Source organism: Zalophus californianus, chromosome 16, assembly GCF_009762305.2.
Source record: "Zalophus californianus isolate mZalCal1 chromosome 16, mZalCal1.pri.v2, whole genome shotgun sequence".
Taxonomy (NCBI): Eukaryota; Metazoa; Chordata; class Mammalia; order Carnivora; family Otariidae; genus Zalophus; species Zalophus californianus.
Genome location: NC_045610.1, coordinates 57456917 through 57469543, shown reverse-complemented (window position 1 = coordinate 57469543; position 12627 = coordinate 57456917). Strand labels below are relative to the sequence as shown.

General features: G+C 41.3%; 2 protein-coding genes across 10 annotated transcripts in view; one reads left to right on the top strand and one right to left on the bottom strand.

Moving 5' to 3' along the window:
* The window catches only part of LOC113939299 (60S ribosomal protein L35a-like), a 426207-nt gene that overhangs the window by 200952 nt on the left and 212628 nt on the right, over positions 1–12627 (bottom strand). The gene's annotated exons all lie outside the window — the stretch shown is intronic.
* RNF157 (ring finger protein 157) overlaps positions 1–12627 on the top strand; it is a 78112-nt gene that overhangs the window by 593 nt on the left and 64892 nt on the right. The window contains exon 1 of one of the 9 annotated variants that reach the window (XM_035724496.1): positions 11948–12193. The exons of the other annotated variants lie outside the window; for them this stretch is intronic. The gene's annotated coding sequence lies outside the window, so the exon portion shown is untranslated. Of the gene's footprint in view, positions 1–11947; positions 12194–12627 lie in introns of those variants that run through there. 9 annotated transcript variants of the gene reach the window in all.

The window sequence follows — 12627 nt, the reverse complement described above, 5'->3', positions numbered from 1 at the left end:
CAAGAGGCTGTCAGAAGCCAAAAGAAGTGTTTAACGGAAATGTTTGGGAGTCTGAGTGTCAGAGTCAGCCGGGTTGTCCCTTTGCCAGAGTGGCGGCAGACCTGGTTTTTAGAATGCGGATTGCTTGGGGACAGGGCAGAGGTATTTAAAATGTATAGAAGTATTCCGTTTGTTTTCAGAATCATTAAAAAGGTAAATGTGTCCAACCTCTGGGTTGTGGCATAAAGCGTCAGAGGTGGAGGAGGATTTTGACAGCGAAGGATAGAGGATCACAAGTGGATTGAGCACCGGCCAATTCTGGACTGCTCGTGCATGACCTAACTCTATGCTCTTTATTTTTCATTGCTTTTCTCAAGACTTCTGGGGGACCGGTGGCTACCATCTTCTCTTTGGCCTAGGACCTGAGGAGGATTTTGGTGATCTTGGAGAGGTGTCAGAATTGGAGCCTTAGAATAAAGACATGCTAATGAGATGAGCTGGTTTCCCAGCAGTGTGTCCAGTCTGTGCCAGGTGGAAGCAGGGACCAGACAATGGACCTGCACCCTGCAGAGTGTCTGCGAGAGCTGTGTTTCTGATGCTTTTGTGCCAAAGCATGAATCCTTGCCGACATGAATATGATTAAGAGCTGTTTTAGAACAGTCTAAGATAAAGCTGCGGAGCTTTAGCGTTTTAATAAAACTCTAGCTAATTACGACTATATGAAACCAATGCCAAAAGAAGCATGCACTTTGCTTTTTAATAGACAAAAATATGCACAAGTATTTGTGGGTTGCTTTTTTTTTTTTTCCCTGAAATCACTTAGCTTTTATTGATCACAATATGGAACATGTTTTGCTGAGCTTGGAGATTTCAGTAGAGTTTGCAGTCTCAGAAGAGGATTCACCCTCCCTTCACGTGTGGGAATTAGCATAGGTAAATCTCTGGAAGGCTGTTCCCCAAAGGATAGTAATACAAGTATGAATCTTGGTTGATGATCATAAAAGGATCAAAAGGCCAAACTAAAACTTTTCTTAACCAGAACACTCAATGCTAACTAACAGTCTGAAATAATTCTCTCCACTCCGTCCATGTTTTAAAAGTGTTAACTAGTTGTAAATCATTTCTAATTGGAAGTTATGTATGTGAGAAATCTTTACAACAAGGGGACCACATTATTTATGTTGAAGATAGAACACAAAAAATAAGAATCAGGAACGCCTGGGTGGCTCAGTTGGGTAGGCATCTGCCTTGGGCTCAGGCCACGATCAGGCTCCCTGCTCAACATGGAGTCTTCTTCTCTCTCTCCCTCTGCCTCCCCCCCTCACCCCAGTTCTCTCTCTCTCAAATAAAAAAATAAATCGTAAAAAAAAAAAAAAAAAAAAGAATCATAACATTCAGGTCCCAGTCAGCAAACCTTTGTGTACTTGAGAATTTCCGTGAACTTGTTTATGCTCTAGTGTGGAGGCATCTCCCACCCTTCATCTGATCTTTAAATTGACCTGTTTTTTTGTAGAATGATAGTATTGTAGACCTGAAAGGAACCTTTGAGAGAATTTGGCCCAAGATACGCTCATCTCACCGATAAGAAAATGGAAGTCAGAGAAACAAATTGGTATGGCCAGGGTCACGCAGTTAGTGCTCTTCTCTATAAGCCATCAGCCTCTGCCTTTCACAAGGAACTGGACTTGTGATGATTTGTGGAAAGGAAGCTGTTCTGTGCCAGGACTGAGACAAAACTCAAAGGCCTGTCCTTGCTGAGGGATCAGACTGGGTTGATTTTGAGAAGTCTTACCTTTTTAAAAAAAATTTTTTTATTTATTTATTTGACAGAGAGAAACAAGGCAAGAGAGGGAACCCAAGCAGGGGGAGTGGGAGAGGGAGAAGCAGGCTTCCCGCGGAGCTGGGAGCGCAATGCGGGGCTCCATCCCAGGACCTGAGCCGAAGGCAGACGCTTAATGACTGAGCCACCCAGGTGCCCGAGAAGTCTTCTTATCTTCAGTAGTGATAGAGCAAAGCAAATAGCAGAGTGTGCTTTCTTCAGGTGACCGGCTAAGCCGAGACCTCTGGCTCTCTGGAAGGTCTCAAGCTCTGCTGCCTGTGGAATAGTTTCAAAAAGCAGCTCTGTCATCCGTCCCTGTCTTGATGGTCACAGTGCCCAGCAGAATTGCTTTCCTTATTTTGTATTTTTAGAGGAACCCCTTAGTTTTGTATGCTCACTGAACTGGAAATATTTAGAAATTATTGAGAACGGTGGATTTCCTGTTGAAACTTAGGTTTCATTTTTTTAGAGATGGGGGAAATAAAATAGCCTAAATTTTTGACAATTATTTATTTTTGGGGGGCGCCTGGGTAGCTCAGTCAGTTAATTGTCGGACTCTTGATCTCAGCTCAGGTCTTGATCTCGGGGTCATGAGTTCAATCCCCGCATTGGGCTCCACGCTGGGTGTGGACCTACTTTAAAAAAAAATACTTATTTTTTGAATAAGTAATATAAGTTACATGATTCAAAGTTTTTTTTATTTTTAAAGATTTTATCTATTTATTTAGGGAGGGAGCGTGAGTGGGGGCGGGGGGGGGGTGGACAGAGAGGGAGAGAAAGAATCTCCAGCAGACTCTGAGCAAAGCCAGAGGCGGGACTGGATCCCATGACCTTGAGATCATGACCTGAGCCGAAGGCAGACGCTTAATCGACTGAGCCACCCAGGCGCCCCCACGTTTCAAAATTTAATAGAATGAAAAGTCATGCAGTGAAAATCTTGTTCTCACTGTACTATTCATCTACCCATTTTCTTCCCATACACCTCCCATCCCTGTGTAACCACTTTTGGTTTCTTTGGAATTCTTCCAGTTTCTTGTGCAGATAAAAGCATAACATACAATTTAGACTGTTCTGCACCTTTTTCCCCACTTTTTAAAAAAGATTTTATATTTTTAAGTAGTCTCTATGCCCAGTGTGGGTCTTGAACTCACAACCCCGGGATCAAGAGTCACATGCTCTACCGACTGAGCCAGCCAAGTGTCCTTTTTTTTTTTTTTTTCATTTTAGGGATATTGGAGGTCTTTTTATATTATTTCCATATTAGAGAGTATCTGTTCTTTTTTTTTTTTTTTAAGATTTTATTTATTTATTTGACAGAGAAGCACAGAGAGAGAGGGAACACAAGCAGGGGGAGTGGGAGAGGGAGAAGCAGGCGTCCTGAGGAGCAGAGAGCACAATATGGGGCTCGATCCCAGGACCCTGGGACCATGACCTGAGCTGGGATCATGACCTGAGCCGGAGGCAGACGCTTAAGGACTGAGCTACCCAGGCTCCCTGTTCTTTTAACAGCTGTATAATATTCCTTTGTATGCTAATGCCCTGTTTTAACATAGTCTTCTGTTGATGAACATTTGGGAGCTTTTTGTTGTTGTTTTTTCAGTTTTTTACTGTTGTAAACAGTGCAGCAATGATGGATGTTATACAGATGTTCTTAGGTGATATTTGGCTTTCTTAATAAATACATGATTTTTAGTCATTTAAATAACAAGGCATGGTGGGAGCTCATTTCTAGATAGTATTTCTGCATTAGCATAGAAAGCTATTTATAGCACTGTTCTGTGTTTGGTTGTACCTTTGTGATTTTTGAGTTAGAAGCTATGCATGCTTTTAAATCCTTCTCTAAGATCTTCCCTTCTTTAAAAGCCCATGATCATTTGTTTAGCAAAGGTATGGCTTTGCTGAGGTGGTTGTTTTTATGCATGCATGCTCATCTTTTGAAAGGGGTATCCACGTTAATAAAAGTCATTAGGCCTGTTTTCTCTATCCAGCAAGAAATGGGCATACTATAAAGACAATTTAATTCATTGTAATTCAGCACCTAATGAATCTAGTTTATTTCTTTCTACATATTTGAGTAAATTGAAAAACGAGTAATTCATTTTACTCAGGTTGTTTTTTTTTGTTTTTTGTTTTTTGTTTTTTTTAAAGATTTTATTTATTTATTTGACAGAGGGAGACACAGTGAGAGAGGGAACACAAGCAGGGGGAGTGGGAGAGGGAGAAGCGAAGCAGGCTTCCCGCGGAGCAGGGAGCCCGATGCGGGGCTCGATCCCAAGACCCCAGGATCATGACCTGAGCCGAAGGCAGACGCTTAACGACTGAGCCACCCAGGCGCCCCTACTCAGGTTGTTTTTGTTGTTGTTGTTTTAAAGATTTTATTTATTTATTTATTTGACAGAGATAGTGAGAGCAGGAACACAAGCAGGGGGAGTGCAAGAGGGAGAAGCAGGCTTCCTGCCGAGCGGGGAGCCCGACGCGGGGCTTGATCCCAGGACCCTGGGATCATGACCTGAGCCGAAGGCAGACGCTCAACGACTGAGCCACCCTGGCGCCCCTTGTTCAGGTTGTTAAGAGCTAAACCTATTATAAAAATTCAGAATGGTAGAGTCCTGAGCAATTAGCATCGTTATTCTCCAAATTTTTGTTACATTGGAGTACATATATGCTTGTCACGTGGGTCTGTCCTATGGCAAGAGCAGTTTTTAAAGCATAGGTCATCAGGTGCCTGGGTGGCGCAGTCATTAAGCGTCTGCCTTCGGCTCAGGTCATGATCCCAGGGTCCTGGGATCCAGCCCCCCATCAGGCTCCCTGCTCGGCGGGAAGCCTGCTTCTCCCTCTCTCGCTCCCCCTGTGTTCCCTCTCTCACTGTGTTTCTCTGTCAAATAAATAAATAACATATTTAAAAAAATAAATAAAGCATGGGTCATGTCTTTGTCCGTTAGTTATAAAAGTTTCTCTTAACTTTTAGGAACATTAATATTAGTTTTGACACCAAGGACTTAAAAATCTGGAACTCACTACAGAATAAAGAATTGTTTGGTTCTGGCACAGTTAGATACCTCAAAATTAAGTAAGTTCCCGAAATTCATAGTAAATACATTTAATACCATAAAAACCTCAGTGTTGCTCCATTTAATGATGAAGTCATCAAGATCAAGAGTTCAAATGCTAGTATTTTTTTTTTTTTTTTGAGAGAGAATGTGCATGCACACGTCCACGCATATGCATGCAAGTGGAGGGGAGGGGCACAGGGAGAGGGAGAGAGAGAATCTTAAGCAGGCTCCGCACCCAGTGCAGAGGCTGATGTGGCTCCATCTCATGACTCTGAGGGTCATGACCTGAGCTGAAATCAAGAGTCTGTCGCTTAACTGACTGAGCCACCCAGGCGCCCCTCAAATGCTAGTATTATTTTTTTAAACACTTAAAATGTAGTACTTCTCCTGTTGTTGTTTTTTTAAAGATCTTATTTATTTATTTGAGAGAGAGAGTGAGCGAGAAAGAGCATGAGCAGGGAGAGGGGTAGAGGGAGAGGCAGACTCCCCATTGAGCAGGGAGGCCTATGTGGGCCTCAAGCCTAGGACCCTGGGATTACGACCTGAGCCAAAGGCAGACGCTTAAAGACTGAGCCACCCAGGCACCCACCTCTTAAAACATCTAATATTTTTGCTCTGTTTGTACTTCACTTCATTATTAACAGACTGATTTCTTTCACTTCTTGATTTTGTCCTCAGATTTAGGGCCTTTGATTTCCTTATATTATGGTGGTTATGTTCTTTGGTTCTTTAGCATCTCTTTTCTCTTTCTGTTCATTACCATTAATGTACATTATTGAGCACCTGCTATGCACCAGTATGTAGATTCTGATCCTTGTGCTCAGTGATTTTGATTCCTATGGCAAGCAGCAGGATAGCTCTCAAATCAACTTTGTAAGTCAGAATATGGGTCACAGAAGGGAGTATTAACAATACCAGCTATTTGTATTAACAATACAAGCTATTTGGTGGCAGAGTCATTTAGTATTCTCCAAGAAACAGAATCAGTAGGAGATATATGTATATTTTATTTTATTTTTTTAAGATTTTATTTATTTATTTGACAGAGAGAGAGAGATTACAAGTAGGCAGGCAGGCAGGCAGGCAGCGGGAGAGGGAGAAGCAGGTTTCCCGCTGAGCAGGGAGCCCGCTGTGGGGCCCAATGCCAGGACCTTGGGATCATGACCTGAGCCGAAGGCAGATGCTCAACCGACTGAGCCACCCCGGCGCCCCAATATATGTATATTTTAAAAATATATGTGTCTCCCTTAAAATAAAAAGACTTATTTTAAGGAATTGGCTCCTGTGATTGTGGAGGCTGGCAAGTCTAAAATATTTAGGGCCCGCCAGCAAGCTGGAAACTCAGACAAGAGTTGATACGGTCTTTTTTTTTTTTTTTGAAGATTTTATTTATTTATTTGACAGAGAGAGACCCAGCGAGAGCGGGAACACAAGCAGGGGGAGTGGGAGAGGGAGAAGCAGGCTTCCGGCTGAGCAGGGAGCCCGATGTGGGGCTCGATCCCAGGACCCTGGGATCATGACCTGAGCCGAAGGCAGACGCTTAACGACTGAGCCACCCAGGCGCCCCTTTAGGAATAAATTTAACATCAGAAGTATAAGACCTGTATACTGAAAATTCTAAAATGTTGCTGAGATTGGTGCTTTAACTAAAGAAGTTTAAAAAGATCTAAGTAATTAAACATTTCATGTTGGAAAACTCAATATTGTCAAGATGCCAACGTTCTAAAAATTGAGTCAAAATCCCAACAGACTTTTTTTAAAATAAATTGACCAGCTGATTCTTATATTTACATGCACATGCATGCACAAAGATTTAGATTATCTAGAACAACTTTGAAAAGGAAGAATGGGGCGCCTGGCTGGCTCAGTTGGTAGAGCATGTGAGCGTTGATCTCCAGGTTGTAATTTCAAGCCCATCGTTGGGTGTAGAGATTACCAAGAAATAAAATCTTAAACAAACAAAAGGAAGAACAAAGTTGGAGGACTTTCACTACCCAATTTAAAACATTATTATAAAACCAGAGTGTGGTATTGGCACAACAAAAGGTATATAGATCAATGGAAGAGATTTGCAAGTCAGAAATAAAACCTTATATTTACATTCAATTGATTTTGACAAAAGTACCAAGACAAAGGGTGCCTGGGTGGCTCAGTCGGTTATGATCTTCTTCGGCTCAGGTCCAATCTTGGGGTCTTGGAATGGAGCCCTGCATTTAGCCCCAGTGGGCTCCGCGCTCAGTCTTTCTCTCTCTCTCTCTCTCTCTCTCTCTCTGCCCCTCCCCTCGCTTGTGCTCTCTGTCTCTCTCTCAAATAACTCTTTTTTTTTTTAAGATTTTATTTATTTATTTGATAGAGAGCACAAGCACGGGAACGGCAGGCTCCCCACTGAGCAGGGAGCCTGACGGGGGGCTCAATCCCAGGACCCTGGGATCATGACCTGAGCCGAAGGCAGACGCTTAACCGACTGAGCCACCCAGGTGCCCCATAAATAAAATCTTTAAAAAAAAAAAAAAGTACCAAGGCATTTCAACAGGAAAAGAATAGTGGGTGGTTTGTTTGTTTGTTTGTTTGTTTTTGTTTCAACAAATGATGCTGGGACATTTGGATAATAACAAGCAAAAAAAAAAATGAACTTAAACTCTTCACATCATCAAAAATTAACTCAGAATGGGTCATAGAATGAAAACACAAGTCACAGAATGGGAGAAAATATTTGTAAATCATATATATGATAAGGGATTTGCATCAAGAATATATAAAGAACTTGTACAATTCAATAAGAAAAAGACAACCCAACTAGAAAGGGAACAATGCTCTTGAATAGACCTTTCTCCAAAAAAGGTTATACAAATGGACAATAAGCACATGAAAAGATGCTCACCCTCATTAGCCATTAGGGAAATGCAAATCAAATCTACAATTAGATAGCACTTCACACCCACTAGGTTGGCTATAATCAATATCAGAACTAATAACAACAAGTTTAGTGAGAATGTAGAGAAATTAAAACTCTGGTGGAAATGTAAAATAGTGCAGTTGTTTTGGAAAACTGTTTCACATTTGCTTAAATGATTCAGTAATTCCACTTCTAGGTATATATATATATGCCCAAGAAAAATGGGGAATAAATAAATCCACACCAAAATGTGTACGTGAATGTTCATAGTAGCATTTCTCATAATAGCTAAAAGGTGGAAATAACCCAGGTGTCCATCACCTGGCAAACGGAATAGCTGATAAAATGTGGTAAGTCCATACAGAACAGTATTTGGCAATAACAGGGACTGAAGTATCGGTATTCGCTTCACCGTGGATGACCCTTGAAAATATTAATGTTAAGTGAAAGAAGCCAGATGCAAAATCGTGTATGTTGTATCATCCCGAATGTCCGTGAGAGGCAAATCCATTGAGACAGAAAGTAGATTGGCGAGTGTCAGTGGCTGGAGGGAGGGGGAAATGAGTGACTGCTAATGGGTTTCTTTTTGGGATAATGAAATGTCCTAAAATTGTGGTGAATAGTTGCATAACTCTTTCCAATATACTAAAAAACAATTGGATAGTACACTTTAAATAGGTGAATTGTATGGTGTGTGATTATATTTCATTAAGCTGTTTAGAAAAACGGGCCTAAATGTAAGAATGAAAACCATAAAACCCCTAAAAGAAGATATAGGAGAAAATATTTGATTCAGGATTAGGCAAAGAGTTCTTTGTTATAGCATCAAAAGCACAATCCAGAAGAGAAAAAACTGGTAAATTGGATTTCTTCAAAATTAAGAATGTTTCTGCTTCAAAAGACATTAAGAATCTGAAAACACAAGCCACCTTCTGAATGAAAATATTTGCAAAACACACGGATAAAGGATTTGCATCCAGAATGTACCAAGAACTTGAACAACTCAGTATTAAAAAGACAACCCAATTTAAAAATGGACAAAAGAGGGGCGTCTGCATGGCTCAGTTAAGTGTCAGACTTTTGGTCTCAGGGTCGTGGGTTCAAGCCCCACGTTGGGCTCCACGCCAAGTGTGGAGCCTACTTAAAAAATAAAAATGGACAAAAGAGTTGAATAGAGATATCACCAAAGAAGATACAAGAATGGCTAATAAACCCATGAAAAGGGACGCCTGGGTGGCTCAGTTGGTTAAGCAGCTGCCTTCAGCTCAGGTCATGATCCCAGGGTCCTGGGATCGAATCCTGGAGCCCGCTTCTCCCTCTGCCTGCCACTCCTCCTGCTTGTGCTCTCTCTCTCTCTCTCTGACAAATAAAAAAATAAGATCTTTAAAAATAAGTAAATAAATAAACCCATGGAAAGATGCTCAATACCAGTAGTTGTTAGGGAAATAAAATTAAAACCACGATGAGGTAGTACTTCACAACCAAGAGGATAGCGACAGTAAAAAAGACAATGTCAAATGTTGGTGAGAACGTAGAGAAATTGCAATACTTGTGCATTGCTGTTGGGAATGTAAAACAGTAACAGCCACTTTGGAAGAGTTTGGGCAAGTCTTAAAATGTTAAACATAAATTTACCTTATGATCTAGCAATTCCACTCCCAAAAGATTCACACACAGACATATATACAAATGTCCATAGCAGCACTGTTCATAATAGCCAAAAAATGGGATAGAATCCAAATGTTCATCAGCTGGTGAATGGATTAACGAAATGAGATATATTCATACAATGAAATGCTATTCAGCAACTTAAAGGAATGAACTAGTGATACATGCTGCACTACATGGATTAACCTCAAAAACATTGTGTTAAGTGTAAGAAACCAGATGTAAGACTATATTATATGAATCCATTTCTATGAAATGTCTAAAAAAGGCAAATTTATGGAGATAGAAAACAGCAGTGTTTGCCTAAGGCTGGGGAACAGAGTAGGAGTTGTAAACAGGCATGAAGGAACATTTTGGGGTAATGAAAGTGTTTTCAACTGGATTGTGTGATAGTTACCAAAGTTACTGAGTTGTACAATAGATGAATTTTATGCTGTGTATAGTATACCTCAATAAAGCTGTTAAAAATAACAGTACAGAGGGGTTTATACCAACTGAATAAAATACAGAGAAGAGCTTGATCAGTTAGGGTAGAATTCTTGGGAGCAATGGCTCGTCTGAACACACTGAAGGGCTCCCAGATAGTCCAAGGGGAAGAATAGTAACAATGGCCGGGAGGTTGCCGGTGTGCTTTTTAAAAATTTTTAAGTTTTTATTTTAATTTTTAAAGATTATTTTATTTATTTTTTTAAAGATTTTATCTACTTATTTGAGAGAGAGAGCGCACAAGCCGGGGAGAGAGGCAGAGGGAGAGGGAGAAGCAGACTTCCCACTGAGCAGGGAGCCCAACATGGGGCTCGATCCCAGGACTTCAGGATTACGACCTGAGCCGAAGGCAGACGCCTGACTGACTGAGCCACCCGGGTGCCCCTAAAGATTATTTCATTTATTTATTTTATTTTTATGTAATCTCTACATCCAACACGGGGCTCAAACTCACAACCCCACAATCAAGAGACATGCTCTCCGGACTCAGCCAGCCAGGTGCCCCTTTAAGTTTTTATTTTAATTCCAGTTAGTTGCATACAGTGTTATATTAGTTTCAGGTGTCCTTGCCAGTGTTCTTGATGGATTTAGAGAATAACAAATAGATTAGTTGGTTGAGGCAGAGAATTCTCCTAAAAGAAGGGTAGTGAGAAATAAAATTTGGGAAGGGGGTAGGAAGCAAAAGAAAAGAACCGGATGGTGTTCTAAGGAAGATTTATCTCTTAGAGATATAGGTTGTAGGGAGAAAAAGACTAGAAGCATAGAGATTTTCTAGGGAACTATAACCTGATAATCCACTGTCATCGAACTTGCAAAGGGCTGAGGTCTTGACAAGGATGCTTTGCACAAAAGTACACATTCAGTGTTGGTGTGGTTTTGATGACTATGACATTTTTAACCTGAGTGACCAGAGAAGTGAAGCACCACTGACAGAAATTGGGAATCTGGGGCAGAAACTGCTTTTAAAGTGAGTCCCATCGAGTCCCACATCGGGCTCTCGGCTCAGCGGGGAGTCTGCTTCTCCCTCTGACCCTCCCCCGTCTCATGCTCTCTCTATCTCATTCTCTCTCTCAGATAAATAAATAAAATCTTTAAAAAAAAAATAAAGTGAGTCCCAAATGTCAGCCAGGGCTTTACTGCTTCTCAAAATCTAGGCAAATTAGACAGAAACCCACCCACTCCCCCAAATCATAGACTATAGACTTCTCATGCCCCTTCCAAGATTTCTGTGAATTCCCAAATGACCCATGGCACAACCATGTTGGCTCCTGAGCTCCAGCTTGCTGTCCCTGCCCAACAATAAATGTGACTTCAGTCCATTCCTCAGTTTCTCCAAAAAATTCCGTTCGCATAAAGTATTCAAAGTGTAGATTCTACTAAATATTTGTGGAGGGTGATGAAGTTGGGGTTTACATTGCAGAAATACAAAGGCATAGTAAGCATCATCACCCTAAACTGTACTTCAGCTGGGGAGTTTCACTGGCTGTTGAGTTCACCAACCTGAGCCTTTCTTCATCCTAATGTTTCTTTCCTCCTACCTCTCCTTTTTTGACTCGTCTCCTTACCCTTTCCTCTGAGAAAAGAAATTACAAAGCCATTTGAGTTGCATCAATAAGCAACAAATGTACCCGTGCCCTTGGTGTATTGCTCTCCATTCTAAGTAGCTCATTAAGGTATATTCCAAAAAAGATCATGCCTTTGCTAAGAGGAGTTCTGGTGACAGCTCTTAAGATAAAATGCTCTTTATTCCCCCTCTCCCAGAAAAAAAAAAAAAAAAGGTTATTCATTGAATTTGAAGCAAAGATAGGATATCTAGGTGAAAAGATATGGCAGGTGGTTAAAGATTTGGACTGAAACTCCAAAGAAAGATCAGGGGAAAATGTTTGGGAGTATGGGAAAAGAGAAGCCAGTGTGTGTTAATTGCCCACTGGGCCTAACAACAGTCTCTTGAAGGAGGTGTTACTATCCGTTTTATAGATAAAGAAACCAAAGCCCCTCAAAAGTTAAATAACTTGTTCCAGGTGACCCAGTGGAGGAAGGCAGCACCGGGATCAAATGCAGCTGTTTTAAATCAGAGCCTCTGATTTGATTCTATGAGGAAGAGAAAAAGGGAGGGAGAGAATGAAAGAAAAGGAGAGACCTGAGCTCTTGAAGACACATCCATGTTTGGGGGCTGCATGAAAGCATGACACAAGTTTTAGGTAGGAAGAGACTCAGAACCATGAGGATTTTGGAAGCCGAGGGGAAAAGAGCCTCAGAAGTGAGCATGGAAGTCTTCTGAGCATTCATAAGGTGAGTGAAGTGTGAGAATACACTTGGGCTGCTGGGTGTTCCAGGGAAGAGTTTCAGTAGAGTGGTGGAAAGCACTGTAAGGGTTTGAGGAGTCACTGGGTGTGGGTGGGAGCAGACAGGAATGACAGATGGGTGGCCAGTGGGCGGATTTTAAGGCATGGCACATGGAACTCTTTTTTGTATTTGTTTTTTAAGTCGAGAAGACCAGAATATGCTTGCAGCACGAGGCAAGTAAAAAGCCCGTGGAAAGAGGAATAGAAACAGAGAAAGAGGTTGTTGATGAGGTCTCGAGGAGGTAGAGACAGTTGGGGATGGGAACGCAAGTGGAAAAGTTAACTTTGGAACGGGGAGAGAAGGACTACCTTCTTGAGGCCAGAAGAAAGTATGGATAGAAATAGAGGGAAGTTGTAAGGTTTTGAAACTTGTGTAATGTT